General features: G+C 42.9%; 1 long non-coding RNA gene across 1 annotated transcript in view; it reads left to right on the forward strand.

Moving 5' to 3' along the window:
* The first annotated feature begins 6,622 nt into the window (after nucleotides 1-6,622).
* LOC137875730 (uncharacterized) overlaps nucleotides 6,623-15,440 on the forward strand; it is a 13,718-nt gene continuing 4,900 nt past the window's right edge. The window contains exon 1 of the long non-coding RNA XR_011103401.1: nucleotides 6,623-6,736. This is a non-coding gene — a long non-coding RNA (uncharacterized lncRNA). The remainder of the gene's footprint in view (nucleotides 6,737-15,440) is intronic.

A 15,440-nucleotide genomic window follows, 5' to 3' on the forward strand; every position in this document is an offset into this window, starting at 1 on the left:
CATATGCCCACCATGCATGCCTGTGTGTGGGTACGATGAATGTCAGGACATTGTGTAGCATGTAAATGAAACATGATATCATGTTTGCTGGGCTGTAGGTGGGAGGAGGCAATCTCATTGTGACTGGTGCATGATGGATGTTCCCTCCAGAACCCCAAGGATGCAGCCCTGCCCCGTGTCAAGTTCAATCCCCGAAGAGGTGACATCTCTTTCTTGCTCTCCGCTGCCTCTCTCGTCTCTGGCTGTATTTGTGTCTTTGCGCGTCTTCGTCTTTCTTTCTTGTTTGATTCCTTTGATTTTCTCTGCGTTCTTTGTTCTCTGTATTTGTTGTTGTTCTTGTTCTTCATCGTTGAACCCGTACGATTGCTTACTCTGAGTGAACTATTGAAATCTAAGACGTAATGTTTTTAATAGCGTCACCATCAGATTAACTTTCCTTCCTCTCTCTCTCTCTCTCTCTCTCTCTCTCTCTCTCTCTCTCTCTCTCTCTCTCTCTCTCTCTCTCAGTCCATCCAGCTCTGTTAATACTCTCTCCAGTCCCCAGAGGAGCAGAGTGGAAGAGGGGAGGCCCCGCTGCCGACTCCGTACCGTCCAAATGTTATTTCATCTCATTCATCAGTGCCAGCTTCTACCCTCAGCGGAGAGAGGCAGGATGCTGGTGAGAGCGAGGTGATGAAAGCGCTTTTGATGGACAAGCTAAATTACAGACAGTCCCAGTTCCCCCCCCCCCCCCCCCCCCCCCCCCGGACCTGCTTCTCCTGGATTCCTTGAAATCTGCCGTGCCATAATTCCACTGTTAATCGGGTTTTCTTGAGATGTCGCATCAAAAATACAGAAATCACACTTCACAACCAGAATTGCGTTAAATGGACATTGCCTTCCCGTATGAGGTATATTCACACGTTCACCATTGCAAGCTCCAAATCTGAAATCTCATTGGACGATTTTAATATCTATTCTGGGATGAAACGCAGACGTAAAACGAACTGTCAGTCATGCAACACATGCAATGATACCCTTGATTCTCTACCTACCGAGTGCTCTCAGGGCATCTCACACACTAGCTGAGGATACATACATTCACATTCGCATTGTGTGACGATAAGAGTGTCGGTTAACGGTGTCTTCCATCGTGGCACCAGTTTACCCTAAATATCAGATTTTGGACCCAAATGGTTCAGATTTAAGTTTGATTGCGAAATTAAACATGCATTTCCATCTGCCGTGGTACCGTAGAAACATCAGAGCTGAGGACAACGCTAAAGCACTGGGACACGTCAGCTGCAGGTCGGAAGTATTCTGCACTGGTATCAATCCTGTCCTCCGGTGTCTGCACAATGACAAACTCTCCTTCGGGCCCACAGTCGTCAACATGCTTGTGTGCTGTTTAAATAGGCAAGCGGGTCATTTTGACACATCTCGAGCCCGGCACCGAGCAATTAATTTCTCGAGATCAAAACTGCTATTCACGGGTGCATATTTAGCATTTTCCTGCTGCTGTTCCTGGAATGAGGCATTTATGTCAAACCATCTGTGTAAAGCGGTGACAGCAGCCTGCCAACCGGTGTCCTGTCTCGTTATCTCACACCTATGTTGAACTCAATGCCGCTAAAAGAAAAGTACCTGACATCCCCAAAGTCAGATGAAGAGACTCTACCGTCAGATTCACCATAGCCCACTTTAAAACAGGTACACGGTCTAAAGAGTCCAAAACCAACTGCAAGGAGGAAGACGGCAACGATTTAGAGTGGAAACAATTCTGGAAACAGGGACGCAACACACAGCAAACATCAGTCAAAACACATACTGTATACTTTTAAAGTGTCCAATACGACAGATTTGAAAAGGACAGAATAAACTTTATATGCTGCTTTGTGAATGCTATCGACCGTGTTCGGGATGAAGCTCTGCAGCCATGCTAGCAGCTCTGTGAGGCCGTCGCCTTTAGGAGCGGCGGTGCTTTGAGCTAAATGCTAACGTCAGCATGCTAATGTGAACGCTAACGCGGCCGTGCTGGTGTAGCAGCCATACTGTTTACTGTGTTCACCATCTTGAATCAGCATATTAGCATGCTAGCATTTTACTACTGAGGCTGGAGGCATTTGTTTTGCAGGTATTTGGCCGTAAATCAAAGTAACACTCGAGGAGAAGATAAAGCTTTAAGCTGTTGTGATATTTCAATAGTCGAGCGACCGACCAGCACACAGACTGAACCACATTGCCAGCCCAGCCGCCAGGACATTTTATTTGGCATTTGTACATTTCTGCAAACCATGGAAACGTTAAATATGGATGTTTTTGATGTAGTACACAAGCGTCAGGTAGAGCAGGTAACGGAGTGTACTGAGCGACGAAGTTACCTGATATAAGACGGAGTACAACATGGATGGGTCAGACAACTACAGGACTTTCACCCAGGATTTCACTGTTCGTGTCCTGTGAGAAACCAAAAGTAAAAGTTGACCCGTCGCTTGTTACATAACGACGATACACTTGTGACATAACGTTACTCAACGGGTGATTATTCATGCTAGATACATTTTCATTCTCGTTACATTATTTTAACATAAATCATGATATTTTTTCTGACCTTAACCAAGTCATTTTGTTGCCTAAACGTCATCGTTTCACATCATTAACCATGTGGTATGGTTCGTTTCTGCAAGTGTGATACAAAGCTGATATGAAACGTATTTCTGAAACATGTTGATTAACGTCAATATTCAAATTATCTTGAGGCCAAACCTTATTCCTGAAATCAACTTCAGTCTGAATTTTCGTTTTTGTTGGGCAGCTGTGAAGCCCGGTGAGGCCTGAACACGCCGCTCTGTGGCCGTGACGTGTCCGCGGTATTAACTCATACGTCTTCATGTAAGACGTCTTCGGAGGGCTGAACGTTATTTTTCTCAGTCAACCTCTGCCCCGTCTCTGCGGCGAGCGTTTTTTTTTTAGAGAAAGGTTAGAGATGTGAAGTGGAGCGTTCAGCCATTGTCAGTTTGTCACTGTCAGCTGGGCCACCAGAGAGCCTCTTCCTGGGAGGCGGGAGAGGGGTTTGACACAAGGAGGTCGAAGTATTTCTAGTTTCTCGCCTCCCAAAGGAGAAGGCTTCACGTCAGGAAACCGCATGAGCAGAGAGACGAGAGAGAAGACACTCTGTGGGTGTAAATGATGCATTTTTCATTACACGGCGTCCTTGTGGTCCTGTTTAGCTGTGCAGGTAGAAGATTGCGCCGCAAGCCGTTCGAGGCTGTGTTTGCTCCCTAGTTCCAGCTGTAATCATCCAGACATTTTGAATAAAAGCCTCCGCCAGCTATCAACGCTGGGTGTTAGAGATTTATTTTAACACAGTGAGATAGAAGCAGGTGCAGCCTGATGGCCACTTTCCTGGATATCATTTTGTTTTGTTTTTTCGGCTGCAGACACAGAACTGGTGACACTTCTGATGTATTTCAGGCGAGTGCATTTGTCAAATGGGATTTCTTTGTGGTACTGGACCTTAAAACGAGGTCCCTCATAATAGAAAATTAGATTTTCATGTATTGTTTTTATTGTAAAGCAGGTCTAAATGCTATATCATTACTGTGAGGGTTGATACAGTTGGACATTATTATTCCTTTAAACATCAAAGCATGTAAACATGTTCTAATCTAAACCAAAAATACAAGTATGAACCTGGATATGAGCACAATATGTCTCCTAAACGTCTTCTTTATTCGAGTGAAAACAATGGAGTTATGCTGAGAGTATTTCTGTTGATACGACAGCTTCAGGTTTTCACACACACACACACACACACACACACAGTTTGTAACACTGCAAATATCTAAATATTGTAATAGTATCATCAGTGGCTCAATCACCATTATGTTGCCTCCTTTGGCTATAGATAATGACTTAAGGGGCATTAATTAAAATGAAAATATTATTGAGATTATTACTTGAAGAACACCAGACCATCAGTGTATTCCACATCACGGGTGCATATCTGCTGTCTGCACTGAACCACACACAATGTACAGTATATGTATTGTTTATGCCATTCCCTCATATCCCACATCTCTTCATAACTCTTATTTTTATGTTAATTTCTCATGTGTTTACAGTTAAAAGGACTACCCCATTATAGCTGATTATAAATCCATATTAACACAAATATTATGAGCTAGTGTTGTATATTTTTGAGCTTCTATTTGCTATTTAAGGCCTGTAGGCGTCATTGTGACATGGGCATTGGTTGTCTCTTGTTTCCTGGCCTCTCTCCTCCTCCCCAGTGTCATGATCAAAGATATGCTCTTATAAGATATTATTTGGTCATTGTGCTGTCACAGAATTAATTGTGAGCAAGGCCTCAAAAAAGCTTTATGTACCAGAGCTGCCAGACGTCTTTATATTATTGAAACTATGTCGTGATTGTTTGTGAGAAGGCCAACAGGTGGGAACAGTTCCCATTGTCGCGGTGACCGGAGTCAGGTGTGGGTGTGAGAGGACGTTTGACACATTAATTGTGCTTTCCTCTGTGTATGCACAGAGGAAAGCACTCCCAGCGACAGCCTGGTTGCGTGTTTGTGATCCCTTTCTTATCCATAAACAGCACGATACGCTTTTAACGTTGGCATTCCTGCATATTAAGTACATTTTAATGCATTACTAATGTTTGGAAAAGTTTGGAGTGAGCTGAGCTGCAGGAAAACGCAGGACGGATAATTCCTCTGCTCAGATAAGAAAGCACAATAAATAAAAAGTGTTTAATGTGTGTTTAATTTGATACATATTACATGCATATATTAACCAGATATTGATATTTCTATTCGGTGATTTCAGTGTGTGAGTAACAATCGTAAAAAACTAAATAGGCTTTTGCCATTTCCTTCCAAAATAACTCGTATCGCTATTGCAAAAGACTTTAAAATGAAATGTTTGGTCACATCCCAGATTTATTTTACGGCACAAAAACTCATTTTGTTACGGTAAGGAACGTTTTGTGGTCACTTCTAAAAGACAACAAGTAGAGGCCAAACAATGTAGACAAAGGGTACCTAAAGGTGCAACATTGGAGATTGAATCCTGTAACGGCAGTATGCAGTGCAGTGTATGACTGAGCCAGCCCGGCTGCGTCAACAGAGCAAGACGAAGCTCAGACCAGACTTCATCAGAATCCCACATAATGCTCCTTCAAGCATTTGTTTGTCATCTGATGAGAACAGTCTCAAAACCATCACCCAGGAACTCATTCACACTCTCATGAGCCCCTACAGACCTGTGTGAATGAATAGAAGCTCTTCATTTGCACATCATGCCACAGAGGCACACATGTTTACATAATAAAGAGTACTTACATTCTCACATCTATTTTTTTATTAAATCTGGATAAACCAATTTGTTTCATTTTGTCTGAAAACAGCTCATTTTCTTCACGGTGCTTCTATAAAAGAGCCACTAGAGGGCGGCAGAGTAGCACCTTAAAAAACGTCCCAACGTCTCAGAACTCCAGTGGTGCTGCTGAAGCAGCTACAGTGAGCTGGTCCAGCTTCACCAAGGACTCCTGTTCACTCTGCCACACACCAACAACGAGCTGGTTTAGTCGGTGCTATGCAGCAACATCAGAGGCACGTGTTGATATATTTAACGTGGCTTGAGGATGTATTGTTAAGCTCCACAGCTATCGGTGTTGGAGAGGATATCTTTCTCTGCAGCTGCAAATGCTTCAGGCAGTCACACCGTTGTGTGTGTGTGTGTGTGTGTGTGTGTGTGTGTGTGTGTGTGTGTGTGTGTGTGTGTGTGTGTGTGTGTGTGTGGCCAGATCTGTGATGTGGTTTTGGGATAGATTATGTGAAATGCTCCAGGTGTTGACGGTGGATACATGCATGTGTGCTCAGAAGACAGTATGACATGTGCAAACAATCTGGTTTGCAGTGGTTGTCAGGTGTATTATTTGTCCCTGTCAGTTTACTGTAGTAACAACTAATTATATGCATTCAGGTGTAAATACACTGACAGTTCTTACTACTATGCCGTTATGCCAAATCTGCACTATTTATGTGTTGAACCATTTCGGTGTTGTTGACTTCGCCGACAACCGATGTTCATAGGTTATTATATGAAGTTAGAGACTCACTAAATCAGTCAATCATTTAATCAAACGTTTTATTTGTTCGGCACCTTTTGTACGGTTATTGCAGTCCAAAGGGCGTCACAGATGACTGATAAACCGGAAATAAGATTGAGCTATGTGGACCGTGAGAACCACAGAAAAGATGACAATATGTGAAAAAACAAGATGATCAAATTGAAATGACATGAAATTAATAACCATAATAACAGTAAGCATAATAAAATAAAAGCACAGATAACATTTGAATATAATTATAAAACTAAAATACAATAAAATTGGTGGTACAAAAACTTAAATGCATTAAAAAGTGCATAAAATAAAGTGAATAAATTCTATAAACCATTTTTAATCAAAGGTCAGGCTGAATGGTGGGGTTTTAAGTTCACGTTTAAAGATTTAAACACTTCCAGCATCGCTCAGATCCTCAGAGAAACTGATCCAGCGGCTCGGAGCACAACAGGTTTCACTCTCTGCACTTTGGAACTAATAAAAGTCTGGTGTCACCGGGCCTGAGAGGCCGTTCCGGGTCAGACAAGAGAAAGAATCTAATAATCAATACGGAAACTGAAAGGCAACCAACACACAGGGCTGAGACAAACTAATCAAGCAACTGAAGGCACACAGGTAATCACACATCAACTCAGAAGACAGACAGTAAGTTTCTGTTTATGACGCTTTTGAGACACAAACTTTCAATCTTCCTGTTCAACATTTTCTTGGCTCGTGATGCCAGTTTGGCCGGAGACTACTGGGCACCGCTCGACCCACTTGGTTGACCGAGCCGCACCCCGAGGCCGGTCTCAGTCATTTCCTTTCTGGCCCGGGTCAGGCTGTTCCTGTTTGGATTCCTGCAGGAATGGGTAACATTCACCGTTGGAAGATTTAGTTTGGAGCGCTGCCTCAGCCACAGTGGTGAGACATTTTTTCCCTCTCACTTCTTCACACAGGCTGAAGAAGAGAAGCCCCATCAGAAGCCTCATATGAAGCGGAAGTTTTAAATAATAACGTCACGGTGGGAAATTTATTCCATCACATTTTCAAAACCTCTGCTTCACGAAGCACATGTGCTTCCTGGAAAAATAAAAATAATGTTTTCCAAAGAGTCTTAAAAAGGCATGCATAATGCCAGCTCCAGGTCGGTAAACCCAGATTTTGAATTTGTATGTTTCATGTAGTAATATGCATATGCTCTTTTATTGTCTTTGTTCATTTTACAAGTGCTATTTATGAGTTTTCTGTCATTTATATTTCCAGGTTCAAGAACAAACATTCAAGCTAAAATATGTATCATTAGCATTCCACTGGAAATGATGTGATTTGAGTTATTTGAATGCATTTTCACAGCTCAAACAGAAAAATCCAATTTTGAATAAAGTGTTCCACCCACTGGATTTATATAACAGCTTGCTTTAATCTGATAATAAGCAGTAGAGTGATTTTACCAGAGGAGTATTCAGTTCAGGTCTCAAAGTCTCAGTGACCCAGAGAGGAAATAATGTTTAATTTCTTCCTCTCCTGATTCCTTTCTTAGAAAACAGCCCAAACGGTGTGAGAGATAAAGTCTGAACTCTGTCACTTTCCTTCCATAATAACTTTCTTTGTATCTCCAGCACAAACTGTTATCAGTCATCACATTCCTCATTTCCTTTGAAAACACTCGAGTCATTGTTGTTTGTGAAACTAATAGTCTGGCAAGTTTAGATTTTATGACCCTGAGAGTCGTAGCTTCACATAGCTTCTCATAGCTTCTCATAGCTTATCATAGCTTCACCTAGCTTCACATAGCTTATCATAGCTTCACATAGCTTCTCATAGCTTCACATAGCTTCTCATAGCTTCTCATAGCTTTTCATAGCTTCTCATAGCTTCACATAGCTTCTCATAGCTTCTCATAGCTTATCATAGCTTCACATAGCTTCTGATAGCTTCTCATAGCTTCTCATAGCTTCACATAGCTTCACATAGCTTCTGATAGCTTCACATAGCTTCTGATAGCTTCTCATAGCTTATCATAGCTTCACATAGCTTCTGATAGCTTCTCATAGCTTCTCATAGCTTCACATAGCTTCTCATAGCTTCTGATAGCTTCACATAGCTTCTCATAGCTTCTGGTAGCTTCTCATAGCTTCTCATAGCTTCACATAGCTTCACATAGCTTCTCATAGCTTCACATAGCTTCTCATAGCTTCTGATAGCTTCTCATAGCTTCTCATAGCTTCACATAGCTTCACATAGCTTCACATAGCTTCTGATAGCTTCACATAGCTTCTGATAGCTTCTCATAGCTTATCATAGCTTCTGATAGCTTCTCATAGCTTCACATAGCTTCTCATAGCTTCTCATAGCTTCTGATAGCTTCTCATAGCTTCACATAGCTTCTCATAGCTTCTCATAGCTTCACATAGCTTCTCATAGCTTCTCATAGCTTCACATAGCTTCTCATAGCTTCTGATAGCTTCTCATAGCTTATCATAGCTTCTGATAGCTTCTCATAGCTTCACATAGCTTCTCATAGCTTCTGATAGCTTCTCATAGCTTCACATAGCTTCTCATAGCTTCTCATAGCTTCACATAGCTTCTCATAGCTTCTGATAGCTTCACATAGCTTCTCATAGCTTCTCATAGCTTCACATAGCTTCTCATAGCTTCTCATAGCTTCACATAGCTTCTCATAGCTTCTCATAGCTTCACATAGCTTCTCATAGCTTATCATAGCTTCTCATAGCTTCACATAGCTTCTCATAGCTTCACATAGCTTCTGATAGCTTCACACAGCTTCTGATAGCTTCTCATAGCTTCTCATAGCTTCACATAGCTTCTCATAGCTTCACATAGCTTCTCATAGCTTCTCATAGCTTCACATAGCTTCTCATAGCTTCTCATAGCTTCAAATAGCTTATCATAGCTTCACATAGCTTCTCATAGCTTCAAATAGCTTCAAATAGCTTATCATAGCTTCACATAGCTTCTCATAGCTTCTCATAGCTTCACATAGCTTCTCATAGCTTCTGATAGCTTCACACAGCTTCTGATAGCTTCTCATAGCTTCTCACAGCTTCACATAGCTTCTCATAGCTTCACATAGCTTCAAATAGCTTATCATAGCTTCACATAGCTTCTCATAGCTTCAAATAGCTTCAAATAGCTTATCATAGCTTCACATAGCTTCTCATAGCTTCTCAGGGTGGGCCGTCACATGGACGGCCGGAGTGGAGAATGTATTGTATGGTGTTCCCTGCTGTGGTCTTTACTCCCCTTGCCTCTAGGGCACGCCTTTATTCCCCAATCCCCGGTGTAGAATATACTGTAAATGCCTCCTCTGTGACTTCAGATCTTTCTATAGCTCATGATTGAGGCCCGGCCAAGTTCAAAGTGCTGCCGCTGGGACAGTTTTGACCTCAGATGGACGAGTCAGGAACCGGGGGTAGGTGAGGAATGTTTGGCGTCTCTCTCTTTAGGCCGTTCACACCTTCGGTCAGCGACTCCACATGCTTGTGTCAGTTATATAGCAGACTGTACTTTACTGTTGTTTCTTGCCTCCCCCCCCCCCCCCTCCTCCTCTGGCTCCTCGTTTGTTAGATGGGATGTTTTCCACTATGAGTTATGGATGAGTGGTCAGTGGAGAAAGGCACCAGCTGAGTCTGCACAGTCCAAAACGGGACTCGATTCAAACTAAAGACCCAGCAGCACATGTTCAGAAGCTCTTTGGCACGTAGAGTGTTAAGTGTGGCGACATTTAGCATTATTCTATTCTTACACTTTATTCCAACCAAAAGGGATTGGCTCATGTGCTCTGATTTTGTGCACAGAACCACTCTAAACATGTCTGACTGACTGTTGAAACCCGTTGTGAAAAGTGGTTCTCTCGAATCTCATGACCAGTAATCTCGGTTTTTGAGATGAAGGCTTTGTCTGCCAGTTGCAGATATTATCACATGCTCACGAAACGCTGCCAAGAAGAGCAGAGGAAGTGTGTGCAGCTTTGTAACGGCAATCATCATTCTGTACATGGAGTCATTCAAATTCATTTAATATGCACCTGGAAAACAGTTTGTCAATCACAAGTGATTACGGTTTTACCTCATTATGTTTCTTTCCTGAATCAGGATCCTAAAAATAGAAGAACAACATTTTCCCGGTCATGTGACTCATTGGCAGTTAAGGTCTTAAATCATTTCAGCGCTCATCCTGAACGGTCTCATTCAGAGTCTGCTGCATGCTCCACATGCCACACCTCTTCTCCTCACAAGGTCTCTAAATATAGAATGTGACATATTCAGCCCACAACTGTTTGATTGCCCCATATATCTCCGGGAGCAGATGTTTGAGATGCCAGTCCATGGAGAGAGGCCTCACCCGGCTTTTCAGCTTGAGCTCCCATCCCTTTAATCTAGCGCCAGTTGATGAATCAACTCGGGTTTAAAAGGTTCTTCTCTCACCCACTACCTGTAAAACCCTCAACAGAGAGGATGGGGGTCCATTACCTCGACATGAAGAGTAGTGAACCATAGAAGAACTTCGTCAATATGAGTTTTAGTCATCCTATCACCAAGTGTGTCTGGGTCTGTATTATTTATTCTTTAGAGAGAATACTGAATGTGTGTGTAAATAGGGAATGAATCATGTTAAATTTAGAGACGCTTAAGGCAGAAAATAAAAAAAAATATTGATCTCTTCAGACAGGAGATGTTTTATGGTTAGTTCTATAGATATAGAATAATGAATATAACATTAGTCATGCAGTGTTCAATGTCTCGTAGCAACTACAAATCATATATTTATTGACAAAGTTTACTTTCTGTACTTTAACGACTGTGTCAATTAGTTTGTCATAATTTAATGAATGCAATTTGTCTTTTAATATTGTAACACTACGGCACGTTATAAGGCAACGTCTATTTAATCCCAAATGAGGCTTTATCTAGTGGAGGGGCCCAGAGTTGGGTGAATAAATGTGTACTTCTTCAAGCTATAAGCGGCAACCTCCGGTGCTGAGAAATGAGGCCAACGCAGAAGTACCGAAAGCTGCAGGTCATCAAGTGGAGACTTGAGGCTGGCTCCAAAAGTGAGACCCCATAGATGTTGAAATGCCAAATTTGAACAGCAGAAATCAACGTGTTTACAGCCTTGTGCAAAAAATTCAGCTTTTATAAAGTCCATGGTTGCCGCATACCCGGTTGCTGCTGCAGTGCAGAGTAACCAAAGAAACGCGTAGAAGAAGTGCAAACCACGGTCCACATCGAGCGTTCAGTTGATGAATGCATCGAGACCGATCGTTCTTCACGTGGAAGGTGAAGGGTGAAGACGTTTGTGGGATGGAATTTATTTTTTCCATGAAACCGCTTCCGTCTCAGCTGCAGCTGAAGTGGGAGTAAACTGACTGTATTGAGGAATTTGTGCAATAAAAAAGGAGCTGTTATCAGCATTAGATGTTGACGGGGAAATTACTCGGCTAAACGTTCTTGTGGCAGTTGCCAAAAAAAAAAAAGAAAGCAGGGTAGAGGAGTGGCTGCCTTATAACCAGACGGCACCCTCTGGCATCACAGCCCAAATCTAATAATAATAACTTTGACAGTCAAAGCAGCAATAATAACAGTATGGTCACTTCCGTTCACTCGTTGGCAATAAACAAGATAGCGAAGAACTCAAGGCTTCAAACCCGTAGTCCACAGATTGACTGCGTCGAGCACCTTAACCTTAACGAACACCTTGGCTCTTTCCCCGTTGACCTCATATGTTCTGCTCACATGTCCTTGAGCAACGCACTGATGTTTGAACCGGCTGCCACTGACCCCCACACCTCACCATTCGGACCTCCTCAAGGAATCAAAAGGTTTAGAAGTAAGCGCAGGTTTCCAAACGTTGAGCTGGATGCGCTTCGATGCAATCCGGCATGCAGCTCACGGCACCGAGGGGGGGAGTTCCTCGCTCGCCTTCATCTCGATCTGTCACAGTTTGAGGCCGAGCATATTAACCTTCACCTCCTCACATGAATCTGATTCCACATAATGCATAGACTTTCAAGCTGTTTAAAAGCTTCAAATGGAATCCAAGTGTCCGGGGGAAGTTATTCTCGACCCACTGCTTTCATTAAATCGACTTTTAGAGATCATTAAGTGTCCTTACGTCGCCTCTCACCTGACAGAGAGCCGTCTACTTCAACAGGCTTCCAGCTGCAGCTGTAGTTTTGATGATTCAGTTTTAAGAGCGGCATATTTACTCTTTATTTCTAAAGAATCAGCTGACCAGAAACACAGAAGCTTCTCCTTCTCACAGAAATAGTCGAGGCTGTATATGGTTTGGACTAAAAGTGAAACACACAAATACTCTGCCCTGAACTGGAAATTAAAAGGGTTGTTTTCAGAGAGCAAATAGAGAGCAAAGAGGAGGTGTCCTTTCAACTGACAGATGATTGAAACCCGAGGAGTTTTTAAGTCAGGACAGCTGATTTAAATCCCCTAGAAACTTGCTCTCTTTCACAAAGAGGGGATAAGATTTCACACTTCTGGTAGCGCGCCAGGCCTGCAAGAAGAAATGTCTCTCCGTGAAGCGAAAGTCATCAAAAAAAAGCCATTACTCATCGTGTGCCCCGATTCCATAAATCTTCAAACTAAGAATTATGTGGCTATTTAGTGAAACAAGCAAGCTTTGACACGAGCTTGTGTGACGTGTTGACATTCTTTCAATATCTCCTCTAAAGTCCTTATCAGCGCAAACACAACTCGCTCCAGCAGTGTTAGAGGACGACAGACACGCATTTTTTGGTTCCACGTCTTCCCGTGTAATCCAGCTCTGACGGTGACCACCCAGGCGCCGTGTTGTTGAAACACTCCGAGAGACTCTTGGCAGCGGAATGTTCCAGATGCTTCAAAGACTCTGCGGTCCAACAACCAGGAAGGCCTTTTAGAAAACAGAGAGACCCGTCAGCTTCTAACAAAACATGTGTCTTATCAGAGATTTTATTTTTATTTTCAAGAAAGATAATTCCAATGTTGCTAGTTTGACATTTTGGACATTCTTGCTACATTAGAAGGTCGATACCTCTCTCACATCTGTCTGTTGATATAGTCAGCAGCATGTTAGCTTAGCTTAGCTTAGCTTAGCATTGGGAAAATAGCTAGCCAGGCACATAGCCCCACATTAAACCACACATAGTTCTGTTTGCGCTCGTGAACCAGCTATGAAAAGGGTCCTGAACAAAGTCCTGTGCTGACGTTCTGTTAAATGTTCTCTGGATCGTTCCCTGATGTTGTCTAATGTGTGAAGTACTTTGTGCAGCTACACGTAGAACACGAAACATAGAATACAAAGTCAAAGCATAACTGAATAAATGTCATAATGAATAAGTTACTCTGAACAATATATAGCCAGCGGGCTCATGGACTGCTTACTTGTTAGTTGTGTTAATCACAGTTCATTGAAGGTCAGTTGCAAACAGACCTTCAGTGGGAAAAGTGACATCATGGTAAACCAGAGTGAACATCAGCGCTCAGCTGAGGACACAAGAATACAGAGCTACTCTGTTCCGATGCCGTTTGGAGTCGGACCAGGCAGCGGCCAGCTGGGAACATTATTCTCATCCACTGCCTAAAAGACCTTCTCAATGTCTCCACTCCCTTTTGAAACGAGAAGAAGAGCATGCATGTGAAACTTAACTTAGAGAAGAAGAAAAGGGGCCACAGTGTAAAAGCAGAAGGCTCATCGTCGGCGTAAACAGGAAGGAAAACATCAGGCCTGCCACCAGAAACAAGAAACTAATTCTACACATTTCACTAACCTTACCTGAAGCCAAACGTGTGAAGATTCTTCAGAACTGTTGCAAGATAATCCAATCCATCCATCTTATTTCACAGCGCTCAAGCCAAAACCTGCCTAACAAACCTGAAGTACAAACCACTGTGCCTCTAAAGGTATTTACATTTAAGTGGCCTGTCTGAAGACACATGATTTGCAAACACTGTATTTTCCCTTAAGGCAGAAATTGTAGAGGAATACTTCATGTTCAACTTTCACTGTGGATTTAACGACAGCGTTGTTTGTTCGGGATCAATGCAGGATTCTGTGTTTTGCTAAACGGCCTTAACCTGACGGGATCTGAGGGGGAAATCCAGCAAATGGAGCTATGCTGATAAGCATAGTGTTATATATATAGTTATTATATATATATATACATATTCACTTCATTGGTGCATAGTATTACATGTTTAGTACAAAGGCCAGTTTCTGGAGTCTCCACTGGTTGCTTGACAACTGATGAAACCAAAGATATACGACAGTGTTAAAGGCCTTTTTTATTTTCTGACACCTGCTCACAAATCTGCGAGAAGGTGCAAAATCGTGAATGAACGCAGCCCAAGGCACGCTTTATCTTGCCGTGGCTTGCCTGCTCTCTTTGAGCCTCAGTACGTCGAGGGATGTGACAAGGCGCCGGAGTTAGACCTGGACCTGGGGGGGGGGGGGGGGGGGGGGGGGGGCACATTCTCTTTGCTGTCTTTCAGAAGAAACCCTGACGCATCAAAACAAGAAAGAAAAGAGAAAATACAGGTTGAGGAAAGCTCGCTGTCTTTGGGCTGCCATCGGCGACGGTCATCGCTGACATTCATTACAACGGAATGATTTAGTTTCTGCTGTGCGTCGCAGTGCAAAGGTGTTTCCTTTTGGCAGCTCAGGTCCTTGAGAGTCCCTACCGGCCATGTCCTTCCATCGGACGTTGCTGTCCTCAAGCGGAACCTCTCCTGCTGAATATTTGATTCAGACTAAAACACTGAAAAAGATCCTTGTCCACAACGTCCTCTGCACCTAGATTCTGGGATTTGATGCCATTTTTTTTAACCAAGATGTTCTTCAGTCTGAACATCATGTCGGTTGCCTCTCTCCGACAGTGTGGAAAGGGGCTTTCATGGATTCTGATTGCTGGATTTCTTTGGAATGAGTGTTGTTCGTCTGCTGATATTCAATAGCTTGCTTTAAGAGCGGGATTTCACTTTATTCATTTTGCAATTATCTTAGAATAATAGTTTTTTTTGGGCTGAGTGTGTCCAAGTTGACCGACTAAGTAGCTGCTTTTAAAGGTTTGCGTGTCGGTTTGGAGTGCAGCACTTGACCTACAACGCTACACTGCTCTATTTTCACTGAGTGGGGGGGACATATGGGGGGGCGGGGGGGGGGGGGGGGGGGGGGGGGTCACAATGCTTGTGTCTGTGGTGTGTGTCTTTACATATATTGTGTCGTAACAGTCGAAAAGCGCGTCATCGTGTGAGAATGTGTAGGGGGAGGGTTTTCTAACACACACACACACACACACACAGAGGCAGGTACTACACTGACA

The sequence above is a fragment of the Cebidichthys violaceus genome, unplaced genomic scaffold (assembly GCF_023349555.1).
Source record: "Cebidichthys violaceus isolate CVI_PGR_0920_01 unplaced genomic scaffold, fCebVio1.0.p SCAF_2, whole genome shotgun sequence".
Lineage (NCBI taxonomy): Eukaryota > Metazoa > Chordata > Actinopteri > Perciformes > Stichaeidae > Cebidichthys > Cebidichthys violaceus.